The sequence below is a fragment of the Musca domestica genome, unplaced genomic scaffold (assembly GCF_030504385.1).
Source record: "Musca domestica strain aabys unplaced genomic scaffold, Musca_domestica.polishedcontigs.V.1.1 2, whole genome shotgun sequence".
Classification (NCBI taxonomy): domain Eukaryota; kingdom Metazoa; phylum Arthropoda; class Insecta; order Diptera; family Muscidae; genus Musca; species Musca domestica.
Window position 1 is genome coordinate 28,599,354 of NW_026712249.1, and position 18,306 is coordinate 28,617,659.

Here is an 18,306-nt window from a genome sequence, read left to right on the forward strand (position 1 = left end):
ATTTGGACTGATATTAGCCATTTTGTGCACAAAAAACCTAAAATCGGATGAAGATAGATATGGGATCTATATATCCAAATCGGAACCGATCTTGATAAAATTTAAATCATGAATTGCTATGCTGTATCTGATATCTGGTGCAAAATATCAGTCTCGTGGAGTGCATAATACAAATATATATGGGAGCTATAGCTATATCTGAACCGATTTTCATCAAATTTGAAGCACATGTTTGTAGGCTGAATTCGGACGGATGTAGCAAAATTCACACCATTTGGACTGTTATTAGCTATTTGGTGCACATAAAATCGGATGAAGATATATATGGGAGCTATATATTAATTTGGACCGATTTTCACCAATTTCAATAGGGTTCGTCCTTGAGCCAAACAAATGTTATTTAGAAAATTTCATCTCAATCGAATAATAAATGCGACCTGCATTTTGTTCACAACATGCATAAATCGACTCAAAATGTGATTCTATGCTGATCACCAAAAGGAACTATGGGTCTATCTCGTTTTCTTCTCCATGTTACAAAGAAATGCACAAACACATAATACGCTTACCACTATTTGGTGTAGGGTATAACCAGAAAGGAAGTCAAAAGTCGGGCGGGGTCGACTATAAGATACCCTACACCACTATACATATTTAGTAGAGCTCCCATAACAAAATAATTTATTTGAAGTAGATCATACTTCCTATCAACCCTTGTCTTTAGAGCAGTTATAATTTCGTTCCACAGGGACCTATATATGGGAGGCATATCCAATTCATTTTTACTTTTTATACCAAATAACATTGCTATAGACATCGAGAAGGATTATTTCAAAAAATTATACATCGAAGCCGAGTTCCACAAAATGGAAAAAGTACGTCCCGAAATGCACTTCATTTGGGCTGATATTAGCCATTATTTGCACAATAAACCTGAAATCGGATTAAGGACATATATGAGAGCTATATCCAAATCTGAGCCGATATCGATAAATTTCCGAGCTCTATAAGATATCTGGTATCAAATATCATTGTTGTCGAGTGCATATTACGAATGTTAGGGACTTAAAGGCCATAAACGGATGTATCATATATATATGGGAGCTATACAGAATGAGCCACCCGTCCGACAGCTGTTAAAAAATATTCCAGTGACGGCTCATTATATTGTTTACAAGCGTACAAAAGCATTTTGGTAAGAATTTTCCAAAAAAAAAATTATTCGTGATGGAATTCAAGCGTGATAGTGTGATTTCTTTATATTTGCCTGGAAAACCACAAGTGGCTATCGTTAGAGCACTCCAGCATTTAAATGTGAATAAATCTTTTTTGTGTCGTACCATCGCTCGTTACCGTGATACTGGTGACGTAGCCTGACGTCAGGGAAATGGACCGAAGAAAACAGCAACATCAGCAGAAATGGTTCGAAAAGTAAAGAAGCGACTTTATCGAAACCCGCGTCACAGTGGCCGAAAAATGGCTCGTGAGCTGAACATATCGCACCGCTTTACCCCGAGCTCATTTTTCAATGTTTGCCGAATGGAATAGACAAATATTAAAAAATGAGCTCGGGGTAAAGCCATTGAAATTCCAAAAAGTGGAAGATCTTACACCGAAACAGGAAGAAAATAGATTCAAAAGAGCTAAAGAGTTGCTGGCTGGCCAAAAGTGGCAAACTACCGAATTTGGTTTTCTCCGATGAGAAAACATTCATTGTCCAGCAGTTTGTAAACGAACAAAATTATCGTGTTTACTTGGCAAAGAGGTCGGCTGAAAATGTGCACCTTCGGTTGGCCACCAGAACTCAAGCAACGGCCATGGTGATGGTGTGGGCCGTCATGACAGCCGATGGTCGCTCTCCGCTCGTATTAATCGACCGTGGCATAAGAATAAATGTTGAATATTATGGCGAAAATATTCTGGAGGGTGTATTAAAGCCTTGGGCGCCCAAACATTGTGGCCGCAGACCTTGGACATTCCAACAGGACTCAGCACCATCGCACTCAGCACGCGCCAGCCTAGAATGGTTACAAAATGAGGTTCCCCGCTTCATTTCCAAAATCTCCAGATACCAATCCTTTGGACTATTGTGTCTGGAGTATTTTGGAAAGCTAGGTTGGCACTAAAAATAAAAATAATAAGTGTAAATCACCTCAAGCAAGCGTTTCACCGGGAATGGACCACCGCAGAGCAATATTCGGGCAGCGTGTGACGGTTTCATTGGCCGTTTGAAGGCCATAATTCGTGCCGAAGGTGACAAATTCGAACAGATCTAATCTTGTTCTAAAATTTGATGCCATTTCCGACATTTTTTGCTGTCATTCAATAAAATAAAAAAAAGAAAAAAATATGATGTTTTACATTGTTGCAGTTTTTTGTTTAGCTCACTCTGTATACCCCATATGGCTGAGGGTATAAAAATCCGCAGTGGAAGGTTTTAAAATAACTCTCAAAAATAAAATAAAAAATCTACCATGGAACACTTTGTATTATACTCCAAAAAAATTTAAAAAAATTAACCATGGAATGTACTCGAATAGGGTATACAGGGTGAGCTAAAAAAACTGCAACAAAGTCAAACGCCATAATTTTTACATTTTTTTTTAAATTTTATTGAATGAAAACAAAAAATGTCGGAAATAGCATCCAATTTAAGAATAGGTTTAGATTTGTTCGAATTGGTCACTATTGGAATGAATTATGGCCTTCAAGCGGCCAATGAAACCGTCACACGCTACCCGAATATACCACATTGTATGGCCTTTAAATATCCCAAAAAAATTTAAAAAAAATCGCGTTGAATGGCTTTTGAGTGTCCTTCAAAAATTTTTAAAAAAGCCTTTAAATATCTCTCAGAAATTGAGTAAAAATTCCACATTGTAGGGCCTTTGAATATTTCTCAAAATTATTAAAAAAACTCCTGTTTCATTGCCATTAACAATTTGTCTAAAAATTTTTTAGAAGATGTCCTAAAAAATTCACGTTGTAGGTCTTCAAATATTCCCCAAAAAATTGTAAACATCTACTTTGAAAGACTTTCAAATATCCTTAAAAAAAATTTTAAAACTTTCCACATTGGAGGAGATCTCTGTAAATAAGCTATTTATAATTAATTAATAAACTCATGTTACAAAAAAAAAAAAAAAAAAAAAAAACAATTTAAATTTTCTCATTAGCAGACCATAGTTCCGATTAAATATTTATTCAAATGTATGTTCCACAATAATCGAACAAATATTAACTGTAACGTAGCCGCATCATTCATCGTTCTCTCCTCAGCTGCGTTTAAATATTTACAAAATCGTTATAACATTTCCTTGCCCGTTCGGTAAATATTTGGAAGGATGGATGGATGGATGGATGGATGGATGGATGGATGGATGGATGGATGGATGGATGGAAACTGCTGTTCATAATTTAATTATAACAATTAGCTGCCGGTTACACAAGTGTTACACATCTCATTATGCCATCCATCGCGCAGGCATCGTAAGATGTTATATTTAATTAAAAAAATAAATATTTTTTTGTTTTAAATGGCAACCACATGCAAATTGAATTACGGGGAAGGTCATAATTGCCACAGCACTTCAAAGTGATTAGCATGTCGAAGAATTTGCGAAGTATGATCAGGTCATTAATAGTTTTTCTAATTAGAAGAAAGTTAGTACATTCTAAGCTATTACGGAAAAACTTAACAAATGGTCCACAGAAGGTGGTAAAAGATATGGGTGAATATTTGATACATCCGAACTGTATACAAACATATCAAGTCTCTAATTAGTTCAAGTAAAAGCATGCAGATTAATCTGTAGATAACCAATTAGTGTCAATAGAAAAATTATATATTTTTCATTAAAATAAGGCAGTTTGGGTGCTCTGGAAACGACCAGCGTCCGGCATGGCATGGAAAATAGAAAATACACCACACCAAATGGCCCTTGAAAATATTCTTCATCTTATGATCGATAATCGTGGATTTTGAAAGAATACTTCTGAACCAGCATCTCAAGTTTAATTTTGGATTAAAAAAAAAAAAAAACTCAAGGACTATATGACCTATAATCGTGGATAAAAAAATACATTTTTTGAGGCGTGTATGCCTTTTGGTTCATAATCAGAGATTTGATAATGTGGCCTACGTTCGAGGGGGTTTTTAAAGAATACTTCACAAGGCCAACCCAAAAAATATTTGGGTTTGTCTGCATGACTTTTGGTATTGAAAATGGGTGGTATAGGCCCAAGTTTTGGTATAGCCCCCATATAATTGTACCTCCTTTTTTCGGTATTTTGGTGATTTAAGCGACATTATTCACCGGAATTGTTTCAAATTTGGTATTTGAAGTTCGTAATGGGTACTACAGCCTATGACAGAAAATTGTCTGTGCAGGTCGTATAGCCACCATATAACGGTACCTCCCGATATTCGGTATTTTGTTGATTTAAGCGACATTATTCACCGGAATTGTTTCAAATTTGGTATTTGAAGTTCGTAATGTGTACTACAGCCTATGGCAGAAAATTGTCTGTGCAGGTCCACGTCTTCGTATAGCCACCATATAACGGTACCTCCCAATATTCGGTATTTTGAAGATTTTACCGACATTATTCACCGGAATTGTTTCAAATTTGGTATTTGAAGTTCGTAGTGAATACTACAGCCTAAGACAGAAAATTGTCTGTGCAGGTCTATGTCTTCGTATAGCCCCCATATAACGGTACCTCCTGATATTCGGTATTTTGTTGATTTTAGCGATATTATTCACCGGATTTGTTTCAAATTTGGTGTTTGAAGTTCGTAGTGAATACTACAGCCTAAGACAGAAAATTGTCTGTGCAGGTCCATGTCTTCGTATAGCCCCAATATATCAGTACCTCCGTATATTCGGAATTTAGTTACATTATTCACCGAATTTTATTTATTTATTTACGTTTCGCATTTGAATATTATAATGGTTTATTACAAACAATGCCTATGCAGGACCAGGTCATCGTATATACCTTAATATAAGAGCTACATTCGGTATTTTTAAGATTTTATTAGAATTTTTAACAGATTTTATTTTTTTGAAAATTGCCAAAATCCTTCCAAATGGTGAAGGGTATTTAAAGGTCGACCCGGCCAAACTTACAACTTTTTTTACTTTTTTATATTAACCTATCTGCCAGGAATATACTATTGACCTACCTGGCCAGTAATAATCGAAATAAATATTTGATAATTTAATCGAAAATAAAACCGTTTCCTAAAATTGTTTCTATTTTTTTCTCCAACGAAAATTCTCAGCTCGAAATTCACATTTCAAATGCACACTTGGGCTGATAGACATCATGTCATTGTCACTACTCACCTGATTTTGATTTTTTTCCGAGCAAATGTTTCCCTCTTCCAGAAATGGTCAGAACAACTGTCCGACAACAATTAATTGTCAATCTGAAATCCAAAAAAAAAAAAAAAAAAATGACATCAAGTGATCAAATTAAACAAATTAATTAATTGATCATCAATAATTTATTTGAAATCAATTGGAAAATAAAAACAATATCAACTAAAACAAAAAACAGAAACAATTAAATATATTACAACAATGCTAAAAATAGAAAATGATAAAATAAAAATATTCCGCCAAAAATGAATCGGCTATGGGGAGGTATAAGGAGAAATGCATTCAACTGCATTCCGGTGGAAAAAAATTATAAACATTTTGTTTTTCTGGAGTACTTGAGGGCTTTTTGAAACAATAACAACAACAAAAACAGTGACGTTTAAAAATAACTTTTGACGAAATGGAAAAGTGAAAAATTTCAAAAAAAAAAAAAAATTAAAATTAAAAAAATCAATTTCAAGTACCTCCAACCATTGAATGCAGGTTTGAAGGTGTAGGCTTATCAGTCAAAGCCACTTAAAATGACTTGGCACACCGAAGACGAACGGTGGAACGATGAATCAATTGCATTCTTCAACATGGCAGGAATTAAAATTCCTTTGTCCGGAGGCTGCCAAACCAGCTAAGGAAGATATCAGACACTTTGACTGGATTTGGATTTTGTTTTGAAACCCCATTTTCGTTGAATGCTCTAAGTTCCACTTAAAAGCGGTCCCAACCGGCCGAAGGCAGTTCGGACAGGTGTGAAGCGCAAAAAGGAGAAATTAACATTTTTTTCTGTTTCTTCTCAAATCCATTTGAGGCGAATGCAAATTTTTGTGGGTTTTTTCTCCGTCTCTCAGGGCAATTTAGCCACCACCACCACTGTTTGTTGTGTCAATAAATTAAATAATAAAGTGTTAATTTAATGTTTATATATTTATTGCGTCTAGGTTTTTTTTTGTTAAACTTAAATTGATATTTAGTTTGGGAAAACATTTAGAAAATTAGATGCTAAATATTCGAAACAATGTAAATTGTGGGTACACACAGGGGAGGTGGGAGGAAGAAGATAAATGGCGTTGTACTTTTCGATTCGATTGGGAAAAAAGGAATTTGAAAATGGGAAGTAATTATTAAAAATATAGGTATTGCGGAAGGGGATACGATGTCGTCATCCTTTTAATCGACTAAAATCGATTAAAATTCGAAAAAATCGGAAAATCAGTTAGAAATAAAAAACCAATAAGGAAAGGCCAAAAGTCGGGTGCGGCTGACTATATGATACTCTACACCACTGTGCATATCTAGTAGAGCTCCCGTATATTGGGAATTTATGTGAAGTAGATCATACCAAATATGAACCAGATAGCATTGCTGTATAGCGCATGATATGACTTCGAAACGGATTATATTAAAAAATATTTATTGCAGCAATAGAAATACCGGACCGAGCCTCACCTGATGGTAAAATTCGGTTGAATATGAAAAAAAATCTATTCAATTTGGGCTGATATTACATATATTGTGAGCATTAGCCGAAAAATCGGATGAAGATGTATATTAAGGCTATATAAAAATCTGAACCGATCTCCATCGAATTTGGCAGATTCGTTCTCGAGCAGTATCTGATGTCCTGTATCATATATTATTCTTGTGGAGTGCATATTACGCATGTGAGGGACTGAAAACCCCAAATCGGTTGAAACATACAGGGTGAGATAAAAAATGCAACAAAGTCAAACGGCATAATTTTTACATTTTTTTCTATTGAATGAAAGCAAAAAAAAAAAAAAAATCGGAAATAGCATCAAATTTTGGAATATGTTTAGATTTGTTCGAATTGGTCACCTGATCACCTTTGGCACGAATTATGGCCATTGAAACCGGCACACGCTGCCCGAATGTTGCTCTGCGGTATTTTAGCCCATTCCCGGCGAAGCGCTCTCTTAAGGTGATCGACACTTTGGTTTTTTTTTTTGTGCCAACCTTGCTTTTCAAAATACTCCAGACACAATAGTTCAGCGGATTGGTATCCGGAGATTTTGCAAATGAAGCGAGGAACATCATTTTCTAACCATTCTTGGGTGGCGCGTGCTGAGTGCGATGGTCCTGAGTCCTGTTGGAATGTCCAAGGCTTTAATACACCCTCCAGAATATTTTCGCGATAATATTCGGCATTTATTCTGATGCCATGGTCGATTAGTACGAGCGGAGAGCGACCATCGGCTGTTATGGCGGCCCACACCATCAACATGGCCGGCGCTTGAGTTCTGGTGGCCAACCGAAGGAGCACATTTTCAGGTGACCCCTTTGGCAAGTAAACACAATCATTTTGTTTGTTTACAAACTGCTGGACAACGAATTTTTTCTCATCGGAGACCACCAAACCAAATTCGGTAGTTCACCACTTTCGGACAAGCGAAGCAACTCTTTAGCTCTTTTGAGTCTATTTTCTTTCTGTTGCGGTGTAAGTTCTTGCACTTTTTGGAATTTCAATGGCTTTACCCCGAGCTCATTTGTCAATATTTGCCGAATGGAATATTCCGATATGTTCAGCTCACGAGCCATTCACGAGGCCCTTGAGAAAATAAATTAAATCCGTGTTTTCTACCCTCAGCCACATGGCCAGAAATAACGGTTTTAGGCCCTAGGTCTCATCCGTTTCAGGATATTTGGGGTCGATCTAGTTATGTCCGTCCGTCTGTCTGTCTGGCTGGTGCGCACGATAACTCTCGAAGGGTTATCCGATTTGGTCCAAACTTGGTACATCGTAATATTTTTGTCAAACTTAGACCGAGATCGGAGATGGACAATTTCGGTCCACTCCTTCTGGTACCATCCAAAGAAAAGGTCGAAACTTTTAAAGAAAATAATTTATTGCACCGAAAGAGAAAGGATAATCCGATGTTGCTCGAACTTTCACGTGACTTGGACGTGACTTGAGATTTTTTCTTCTTCTAATGTGACCACTCGTTGGATAGGTATTTTCATAAGCTTTCAAATATGTATATATTTTCGGTTTGGTGAATACGGTTCTAACCCGGATCCGGTTGGACCCGGAATGTTGTGTCATATATCCGGTTCCATCCCCCATGAAAAATATTGGAAAAATCGGAATCATGATGCAAATACCCAACTCCGAAAAAAATTTGAAAAAATCCCAGAATTTAAAAAAAACTAAATTAGAGTTGTTCCACGACTGCAAAATCAGGCCCCGTTCAAACCCTAAATAATTTGCGAACATCTTCAAAAACAATAGTCTTCTATTATGGCCTTAACCCAAAACCCCATACAAAATGTCTTGAGGATCGGACTATAATTGCACTAGGAAAATATAATCCCCTTAACACAAAGCGGTGAAATGGAAATGTTTTTCTCACAAAAGTTATGGTCAATTTCATCCTCTAAACATTGTCCGAAGACCATACAAATTGGTAGGCTTCAGCATTGTCTTCAATTTTTACTTCATACAAAACAAAAATGATTTCTATGATTCATGTTTCCAAAAATATCTGAAGACAGTGATCTACATCTGGTTGTTTAAGAGGCTGTAAAATATCGAACGTGTATTAGGTTACAGCTCAAATTTTGTCCAATTCTTAAATAACAACTTCCAAGAAAATCTAAAAATATCCCAGGTAATAAAATGCCTGTAGACAATTCTCAAAGGAAATAAAAAAAATCACAAAAAAAATCAAATCATATCTCCCAGGCAGACAGATGACGGAAATGATAAAAAAAAACGTCTCTCTCTCTCTTTTTCGCTCTCCAACACGGCATCAGGTAACACAAAAACCGACAGATCCACAAAAATTATACGCAACAGTCAGTGGTGGTCACATCAGCGGAAAATAAAGCAAAAAAAAAAAAAAAAAACAAGTTAAAAAGCAGTAAGTTCGGCCGGCCCGAACTTTGAATACCCTCCACCAGTTGTAACGAATTTGGAAATTTTCAAAAAATAAAATCCTTACAAAATTCTGTTCAAATTTAAAAAATACGGAATATAGCCGTTATATTGGGGTCTATACGACGTGGACCTACATAGGCATTGTTTGTCATATCATCCATTTCCATATTCAAATTCGAAACTTGAAATAAACGGTGAATAATGTAGCTAAAATCAACAAAATATCATATATAGGGAGGTACCGTTATATCGTAGCTGTGTGAAGACCTGGACCAGCATAGACAATTTTCTGCAACAGGCTATAGCATCCATTACGAACGTCAAATACGACATCTCAAACAATTTTGGTGGGTATTGTACCTAAACTCGTCAAAATACCGAGTATAGAGAGGTACTGATGATATATGGGGCCTATACGAAGACCTGGATCTGCATAGGCAATTTTCTGTCACAGACTGTAGTTCCCATTACGAACTCTAAATACGTAATTTAAAATAATTCCGGTGAATAATGACGCTAAAATCATCAAAATACCAAATTTTGGGAGGTACCGTTATATGGGGGCTATACGAAGACGTGGACATGCACAGATAATTTTCTGTCAAAGGCTGTAGTATCCATTTCGAACTTCAAATATCAAATTTGAAACAATTCCGGTGAATAATGTCGCTAAAATCATCAAAATACCGAATATCTGAAGGTACCGTTATATGGGGGCTATACGAAGACGTGGACCTGCACAGATAATTTTCTGTCAAAGGCTGTAGTATCCATTTCGAACTTCAAATGCCAAATTTAAAACAATTCCGGTGAATAATGTCGCTTAAATCATCAAAATACCTCTACGAAGACGTGGACCTGCACAGATAATTTTCTGCCATAGGCTGTAGTATCTATTTCGAACTTCAAATACCAAATTTGAAACAATTCCGGTGAATAATGTCGCTAAAATCATCAAAATACCGAATATTGGGAGGTACCGTTATATGGGAACTATACGAAGACGTGGACCTGCACAGACAATTTTCTGTCATAGGCTGTAGTATCCATTTCGAACTTCAAATACCAAACTTGAAACAATTCCGCTGAATAATGTAAAATAATATCATCAACACCAAATATCGGGAAGTACCGTTATATTAGGGCTATACGAAGACGTGGATCTGCACAGACAATTTTCTGTATTAGGCTGTAGTATCTATTTCGAACTTCAAATACCAAATTTGAAACAATTCCGGTGAAAAATGACGCTAAAATCATCAAAATACCGAATATCGGAAGGTACCGTTATATGGAAGCTATAGGAAATCGTGGACCTGCACAAACAATTTTCTGTCTTAGGCTGTAGTATCCATTTCGAACTCCAAATACCAAAGTTGAAAAAAAAAAAATCCGCTGAATAATGTCGCTAAAATTATCAAAATACTGAATATCGGGAGGTACGGTTATATGGGGGCTATACGATGACGTGGATCTGCACAGACAATTTTCTGTCATAGGCTGTAGTATCCATTACGAATCTCAAATACCAAATTTGAAACAATTCCGGTGAATAATATCGCTAATATCGCATGAAAGTACCGAATATCGGAAGGTACCGTTATATGGGGGCTATACGAAGACGTGGTCCTGCACAGATAATTTTCTGTCATAGGCTGTGGTATCCATTTCGAACTTCAAATACCAAAGTTGAAACAATTCCGCTGAAAAATGTTGGTGAAATCATCAAAATACCGAATATCGGGAGGTACCGTTATATGGGGGCTATACGAAGACGTGAACCTGCATAGATAATTTTCTTTATTAGGCTGTAGTATCCATTACGAATCTCAAATACCAAATTTGAAACCATTCCAGTGAATAATGTCCCTGAAATCATCAAAATACCGAATATCGGGAGAGACCGTTATATGGGGGCAGACAGACGGACAGACAGACAGACGGACATGGCTAAATCGTCTTAGAGTTTTACGCTGATCAAGAATATGTATACTTTCTTGGGTCTGACATGAGTATTTCGAGAAGTTACAAATGGAATGACAAAGTTAATATACCCTCCATAGTATGGTGGAGGGTATAAAAAAACGAGAAATGAAATATAGAAATTGAAAGCAAATACAAATTGAAGTGAACGAGCGACATCGCTGCTCTCAAACGGGCTCACGTGACCAACATTTATGGCAATAAAACAGACACCAACAACAACAACAGCAAAGCCAGTAAAAAAAGTAATGCCATTTTAGATGGATATGTTTCCCTCTAAAAAAAAAAAACAATAATCGCAACAAAAACAACAATAATACCAAACACCAATTAACAATAATAAATAAATAAATGTCAAACAATTTTTGGTTTTGTTTTTATTTATTGACTGGCGAATTTCGCAGCAGCTGCTGTTGGCGTTGTTGCTGCTTTTGTTGTTTTTGGTTTTGGCCAATACTCGTAGTTAAAACCAAAATTGGCTGGAAATCATAAAACGTTTGACGACGTCTGAAACTATGACGTTTGACGACAACAGCGTCAAGTTGACATTGTCCATAGAGCTGTGAAATATCTGGTCGATCATTTGTTGTCGGTGCGTAAATGAAACCAGAAGCGAGTTGGACAAATAGACAAACGGAGAAACAAACAAACAGAGAAAGACAACTAATTAGACACCTGTTTAACTCTCATTTAAACAATAAATATGATTATTAATTATTTTCAATAATATTTTATGTTGTTGTATTTTATGCCTATGTCAATATACAGGGTGAGATAAAAAGAGTCAAACGCCATAGATTTTACATTTTTTTTATTTTATTCAATGGAAGCAAAAATGTCGGAAATAGCATCAAATTTTAGAATAAGTTTAGATTGGTTCGAATTGGTCACCTTTGGCACGAATTATGGCCTTCAAACGGCCAAAGAAACCGCCACATGCTGCCCGAATGTTGCTCTGCGGTATTTTGGCCCATTCCCGGCGAAGCGTTTGCTTGAGGTGATCGACACTTTGGTATTTTTTAGTGCCAACCTTGCTTTTCAAAATACTGCAGACACAATAGTCCAACGGTGCTGTGCGATGGTGTTGGGTCCTGTTGGAATGTCCAAGGTCTGCGGCCAAAATGTTTGCGTCGTGCCGAAGGCTTTCATACACCCTCCAGAATATTTTCGGGGTAATATTCCGCATTTATTCAGATGCCATGGTCGATTAATATGAGCGGAGAGCGACCATCGGCTGTTATGGTGGCCCACAACATCACCATGGCTGGTATATATGGCAGTGTGAACAGCTATCTCGCGGAGCTTGACGCCTTCTTCCGGCGAAGCGCTTGCTTGAGGTGATCGACACTTTGGTATTATTTTGCTCCCCAAACCAACTCCAAACCCAATAATCCAACGGTGCTGTGCGATGGTGCTGAGTCCTGTCCAAGGTCTGCGGCCAAAATGCTTGCGTCGTACCGAAGGCTTTAATACACCCTCCAGAATATTTTCGCGGTAATATTGCGAATTTATTCTGATGCCACGGTCGATTAATATGAGCGGAGAGCGACCATCGGCTGTTTTGGCGGCCCACAACATCACCATGGCCGGCATTGTGTCAGGGTGAACAGTTATCTCGCGGAGCTTGCGAGGAATATGAAAATATCCCTCACTAAATCAACGGAAACACACTATTTACCACATGGACTGCGGAGATGAGAACACAGCTGAATGTGCAGGTCGGGGGGCACATAATTCCGACCACTAACTACTACAAAATTCTTGGGGTGACATTCGATAGCATGTTCAAGTCTTCCGCCACAGCTATCTGCGATAAAATGAAAAGTAGGAACAAGGTCCTAGCCAGCAGCACTTGGGTGGGGATAAGGAAACCTTGTTGATCTCCTATAATGCGATAGGTCGGTCTGTGGTTAGCTATGCGGCTCCAGTGGTGGTCTGCGAATACAAGTTCAACGCAGTGGAAACGTATTCAGACTTGCCAGGGCAACAGGGTGCCACCTCATGAGCCCTGTGGACCATTTACATTAGGAGACGAAGGTTCTACCCTTACGTCAGCATAATCTTTGCTTTCGTTGCACTACCTGCTATTGTGGGAGTCATGTAAACACGATCATTTTGTTTGTTTACAGAACTGCTGGACAATGAATGTTTTCTCATCGAAAAAAAAAAAATCGGCAGTTCACCACTTTCGGCCAAGCGAAGCAACTCTTTAGCTCTTTTGAGTCTATTTTCTTTCTGTTGCGGTGCAAGTTCTTGCACTTTTTGGAATTTCAATGGCTTTACCTTGAGCTCATTTTTCAATATTTGCCGAAAGGAATATTGCGATGCGATATGTTCAGCTCACGAGCCATTTTTCGGCCACTGCGACTTTTCGAACCATTTCTGCTGATGCCGTTGCTGTTTTCTTCCGTCCACTTCCTTGAAGTCGGGTTACGCTACCAGTATCACGGTAACGAGCGATGGTACGAGACACAAAAGACTTATTTACATTTAAATACTGGAGTGCTCTAGCGATAGCCACTTGACTGGTTTTCCCGCCGAATATAAAGAAATCACACTATCACGCTGGAATTCCATCGCGAATAACTTTTTTTCTGGAGAATTCTCACCAAAATGATTTTGTTTGTAATTTTAACAGCTGTCGGACTAGTGGCTTATAAATGGCAGCAGTCTGAAGTTGGTTGCAGTTTTTTCATCTCACCCTGTACATATCTTACAATATGTTGCCTCTCCTGCCCCCTCCCCAACATATTCGCAAATCTATTTTTAAAAGGCCAGCAATTTTGCACTCGTTATGTAAATATGCGATTGGATTACCTGTCTGTCTGTTGGAGAGCATAACTGCCTGTCTAGTTTAATTATTTTATTTTTCGATCAAAATTTACAACAAATTACGTTAACGGCATCCTACAGCATTTGAATGAATGCGTAACAAATCATGTTTGACTAATTAAGAACATATTTTTCCATGACAAATTTCATCATTGAAAAAATCCGGTTAGAGGTTAGATACAAATTCTGCTTATGGGCGAGGAAGTCTCTCAAGTACACTATGCAACCTAAAACAAGTAAAAAAGCTGTAAGTACGGACGGACCGAACTTTGAATACCCTCCACTATTTGGAACGAATTTGGCAATTCTCAAAAACAATAAAATCAGTTAAAACTTCTGTTAAAATCTTAAAAATACCGAATGTAGCTATTATCTTAGGGCCTATACGACGACATGAACATTTGTAATAAGCCATTAAAATATTTAAATGCAAAATTAAAAAAAAAATCGAAGACGTGGACCTGCACACTATTTTCTGTCGATTCTGTAGTATCCATTAAGAACTTCAAATATCAAATTTGAAAAAATTCTGGTGAAAAATGACCCTAAAATAAATAAAATACCGAATATCGGGAGGTACCGTTATATGGGGGCTCTAGGAAGACGTGGAGCTGTACAGACAATTTTCTGTCTTAGGCTGTAGTATCCATTACGAACTTCAAATACCAAATTTGAAAAAATGCCGGTGAAAAAATTCGTTAAAATCATCAAAATGCCGAATATCGGGAGGTACCGTTATATGGGGGCTATACGAAGACGTGAACCTGCGTAGACAATTTTCTGCCTTGGGCTGTAGCATCCATTACGAACTTCAAATACCAAATTTGAAAAAATTCCGGTGAAAATTATCGGAATATCGGAAGGTACCGTTATATGGGGGGCTCTACGAAGACGTGGAGCTGCACAGACACTTTTCTGCCTTAGGCTGTAGCATCCATTACGAACTTCAAATACCAAATTTGAAACTGTTCAGGTGAAAAATGTCGCTAAAATCATCAAAATACCGAATATCGGGAGTTACAGTTATATGGGGGCTATACCAAAACGTGGACCTACATGACCCATTTTCAATACCAAAAGTCCTGCAGACATAACATACGTTTGAGCAAAATTTTTTTCAATCTACTTCAATTCGTTCGGAAGCTAGAGTGATTTCCACAGACAGATAGACGGAGGGACGAAATGTGTATTTCGAGGTGTTACAAACGGAATGACAAACTTAATATACCCTCCATATTATGGTGGAGGGTAAAAAGTTTGTGTCATAGGCTGTAGTAACGGTTCGGAACTTTATATACAAAATTTGAAACAATTTAGGTGAATAATGTCGCAAAAATCATGAAAATACCGAATATACTGTTATATGGGCGCTATACTGAAACGTTGACCTATTTAGACAATTCTCTTCAAGGGGTAAAGTACTCAGAAGGAACCCCTTGTGTGGATTTGAAGACAACTACATTAAAAAATTTGGCTGAAATCATTAAAATATCGAATATCGGGGGAAACGGTATATGGGGTCTATACGACATCGTTGACCGATATAGCCCATCTTCGAACTTGACATGCCTGCAGATAAATGACTGATCTGCTTCCTATCTTTATTCGTTTTGACTTTAGCGTGATTACAACAGACGGACAGGCCTAATTCGCTTAGAATGTATTGGCGTTTTGAAAATTTTGTTTCAGGATGTAACTAAAATTGGACAAGGAAATTCTGTTAATTTTTTTAATTTAATTAATTATTAATTAATCTTTTAATATTTTTTTAAGCAAATTACCCCAATTCATTCAGATGTGATAGTATCAAGTCAAAATATTCTACAATATTGTTTGGCATAAAATTTTAAAATTTTCTAAGGTTCAGGTCGTACTCCATCTGAATTAATACAAAATAGTACCACAGGAAGTCAAAGATAAAAATATCCTACCCAAAATTTCAATATAGTAATATAACACTGTGCGATAAAGTTCAAGTTTTTCGATAATTGCGGGATGTTTGCATTGCAAAGTTACCTAAATAGAGGAGGTAAGTTTCCCTTCTTCCACATTATCGGAATAGGATTTCTTGGAATACTGCCATGTTATAGGTGTATAGGATTTCAGCTCTATTCCTTCACCCAATACCAAATTTTCACATTTTCAAAACATGGACATGAGTATGAAATTTGAAGGTTCCAGCCCTCTTCCTTCACCCAATACAAAACATAGTACCATTCAGCACTTTTCGTGAAAATATACAATGCATATCCAAACCACATCCCTATGTCCTTGGAAAAGCCATAATTGTTTGGCAAATTTTGTTCAAAAAAAAAATTGTTGAATTGAATTCCACAATTTTAAAAGGTATAATCCTTGATAATTCCACAATGTTTAAGTCCTTGCAAAAGGTTATTATTTTTGAGGCATGAAATCTATAAAACAAAAATCTAAAGTAATTCACAATTTTCGGGCTAGAAAGTCATCAAATATTTTTTAAAAATATCCATAGTTTTTATCAGGAAATCCCTGAAAAAAAAAATAATGAAAATAAACGGTTTTGGCCAGGAAGTTTTGACATAGCATTCCACGAACCTAATATATGGTTTTCATGGCAACAAAATTTGGAAAAAAAAAAATGAGATTTAGCAAAGGAACATTAACAATTTTTAAGAAATCGTGTTTCTGTACCAGGAAGTCCTTGTAAAAATCTATTTTTCTTGCCAAATTTTGAATCCAAAATTTTGGCAGAAAATATTTAAAAATCCAAATTTTTTAATATCTCTGAAGAAAAATTTCTTTAGATATCACGAGTCTTAAGTATGAAGTCCTTAAAAATTCGAACTAAATCCATTGTTTTTAATTTTGAAATATTGTAATAAAAATTAAAGCTGTTTAATTTGACCGAAAATTTTTGAAAAAGTACGATTTTATTTTGTAAGCTTTGAAAACCTATCGTTTTAACGGGAAGTTTTTAAAGAATTCTTTAAAAATTCTTTTTTAATTCAGTTTTGAATAATCCTGAATAATCCACAATATTTGCCAAGAAGTCCTTAGAAAAAAATCTATAATTTACAGGGTGAGATAAAAAACTGCAACAAAGTCAAACGCCATAATTTTTAATTTTTTTTTTTGAATGAAGCAAAAAATGCCGGAAATAACATCAAATTTTAGAATAAGTTTAGATTTGTTCGCATTGGTCACCTGTGGCACGAATTATGGTCTTCAAACGGCCAATGAAACCGCCACATGCTGCCCGAATGTTGTTCTGCGGTATTTTGGCCCATTCCCGGCACTTGCACTTGCTTGAGGTGATCGACACTTTGGTATTTTTTAGTGCCAAACTTGCTTTTCAAAATACTCCAGACACAATAGTCCAACGGATTGGTTGACGGGAGATTTTGGTGGCCATTGTGCGCTGGAAATGAAGCGAGGAACCTCATTTTGTAACCATTTTTGGGTGGCGTGTGCTGAGTGAGATGGTGTTGAGTCCTGTTGGAATGTCCAAGGTCTGCGGCCAAAATGTTGGCGTCGTGCCCAAGGCTTTAATACACCCTCCAAAATATTTTTGCAATAATATTCGGTATATATTCTGATGCCACGCTCGATTAATACGAGCAATATGTAGCTCACGGGCCATTTCAGTTCGTCGGCCACTGCGACGCGGGTTTCGATCAAGTCGCTTCTTTACTTTTCGAACCATTTCTGCTGATGTTGCTGTTTTTTTCCGTCCACTTCCTTGACGTCGGGCTGCGCTACCAGTATCACGGTAACGGGTAACGAGCGATGCTACGAGACACAAAAGATTTATTCACATTTAAATGCTGGAGTGCTCTAACGATAGCCACTTGTGGTTTTCCATTCAAATATAAAGAAATCACAATAACGCGCTTGAATTCCATCACCAATAACTTTTTTCTGGAAAACTCTCACCAAAATGCTTTCGTACGCTTGTAAACAATATAATGAGCTATTACTCGAATAATTTTAGTTGGTTGCAGTTTTTTCATCTCACCCTGTATAGCCAATTTAAAATTCAACGATTTTATTCATATTTTGTCCAGAAAGACCTCTATTTATACCCTACACCACATAGTGGTAAGGGTATTATGTCTTTGTGCATTTGTTTGTAACATGGAGAAGGAAACGAGATAGACCCATAGTTACTTTTGAGAACCTTCATAGAATCACTTTCTGAGTCGATTTATGCATGTCAGTCCGTCTGTCCGTCCGTCC

At 36.9% G+C, this 18,306-nt stretch overlaps 1 protein-coding gene across 1 annotated transcript in view; it reads right to left on the reverse strand.

Moving 5' to 3' along the window:
- Nucleotides 1–5,351: 5,351 nt before the first annotated feature.
- The window catches only part of LOC101889241 (dnaJ homolog subfamily C member 22), a 201,861-nt gene continuing 188,906 nt past the window's right edge, over nt 5,352–18,306 (reverse strand). Inside the window, exon 5 of the transcript XR_009342090.1 lies at nt 5,352–5,434. The gene's annotated coding sequence lies outside the window, so the exon portion shown is untranslated. The remainder of the gene's footprint in view (nt 5,435–18,306) is intronic.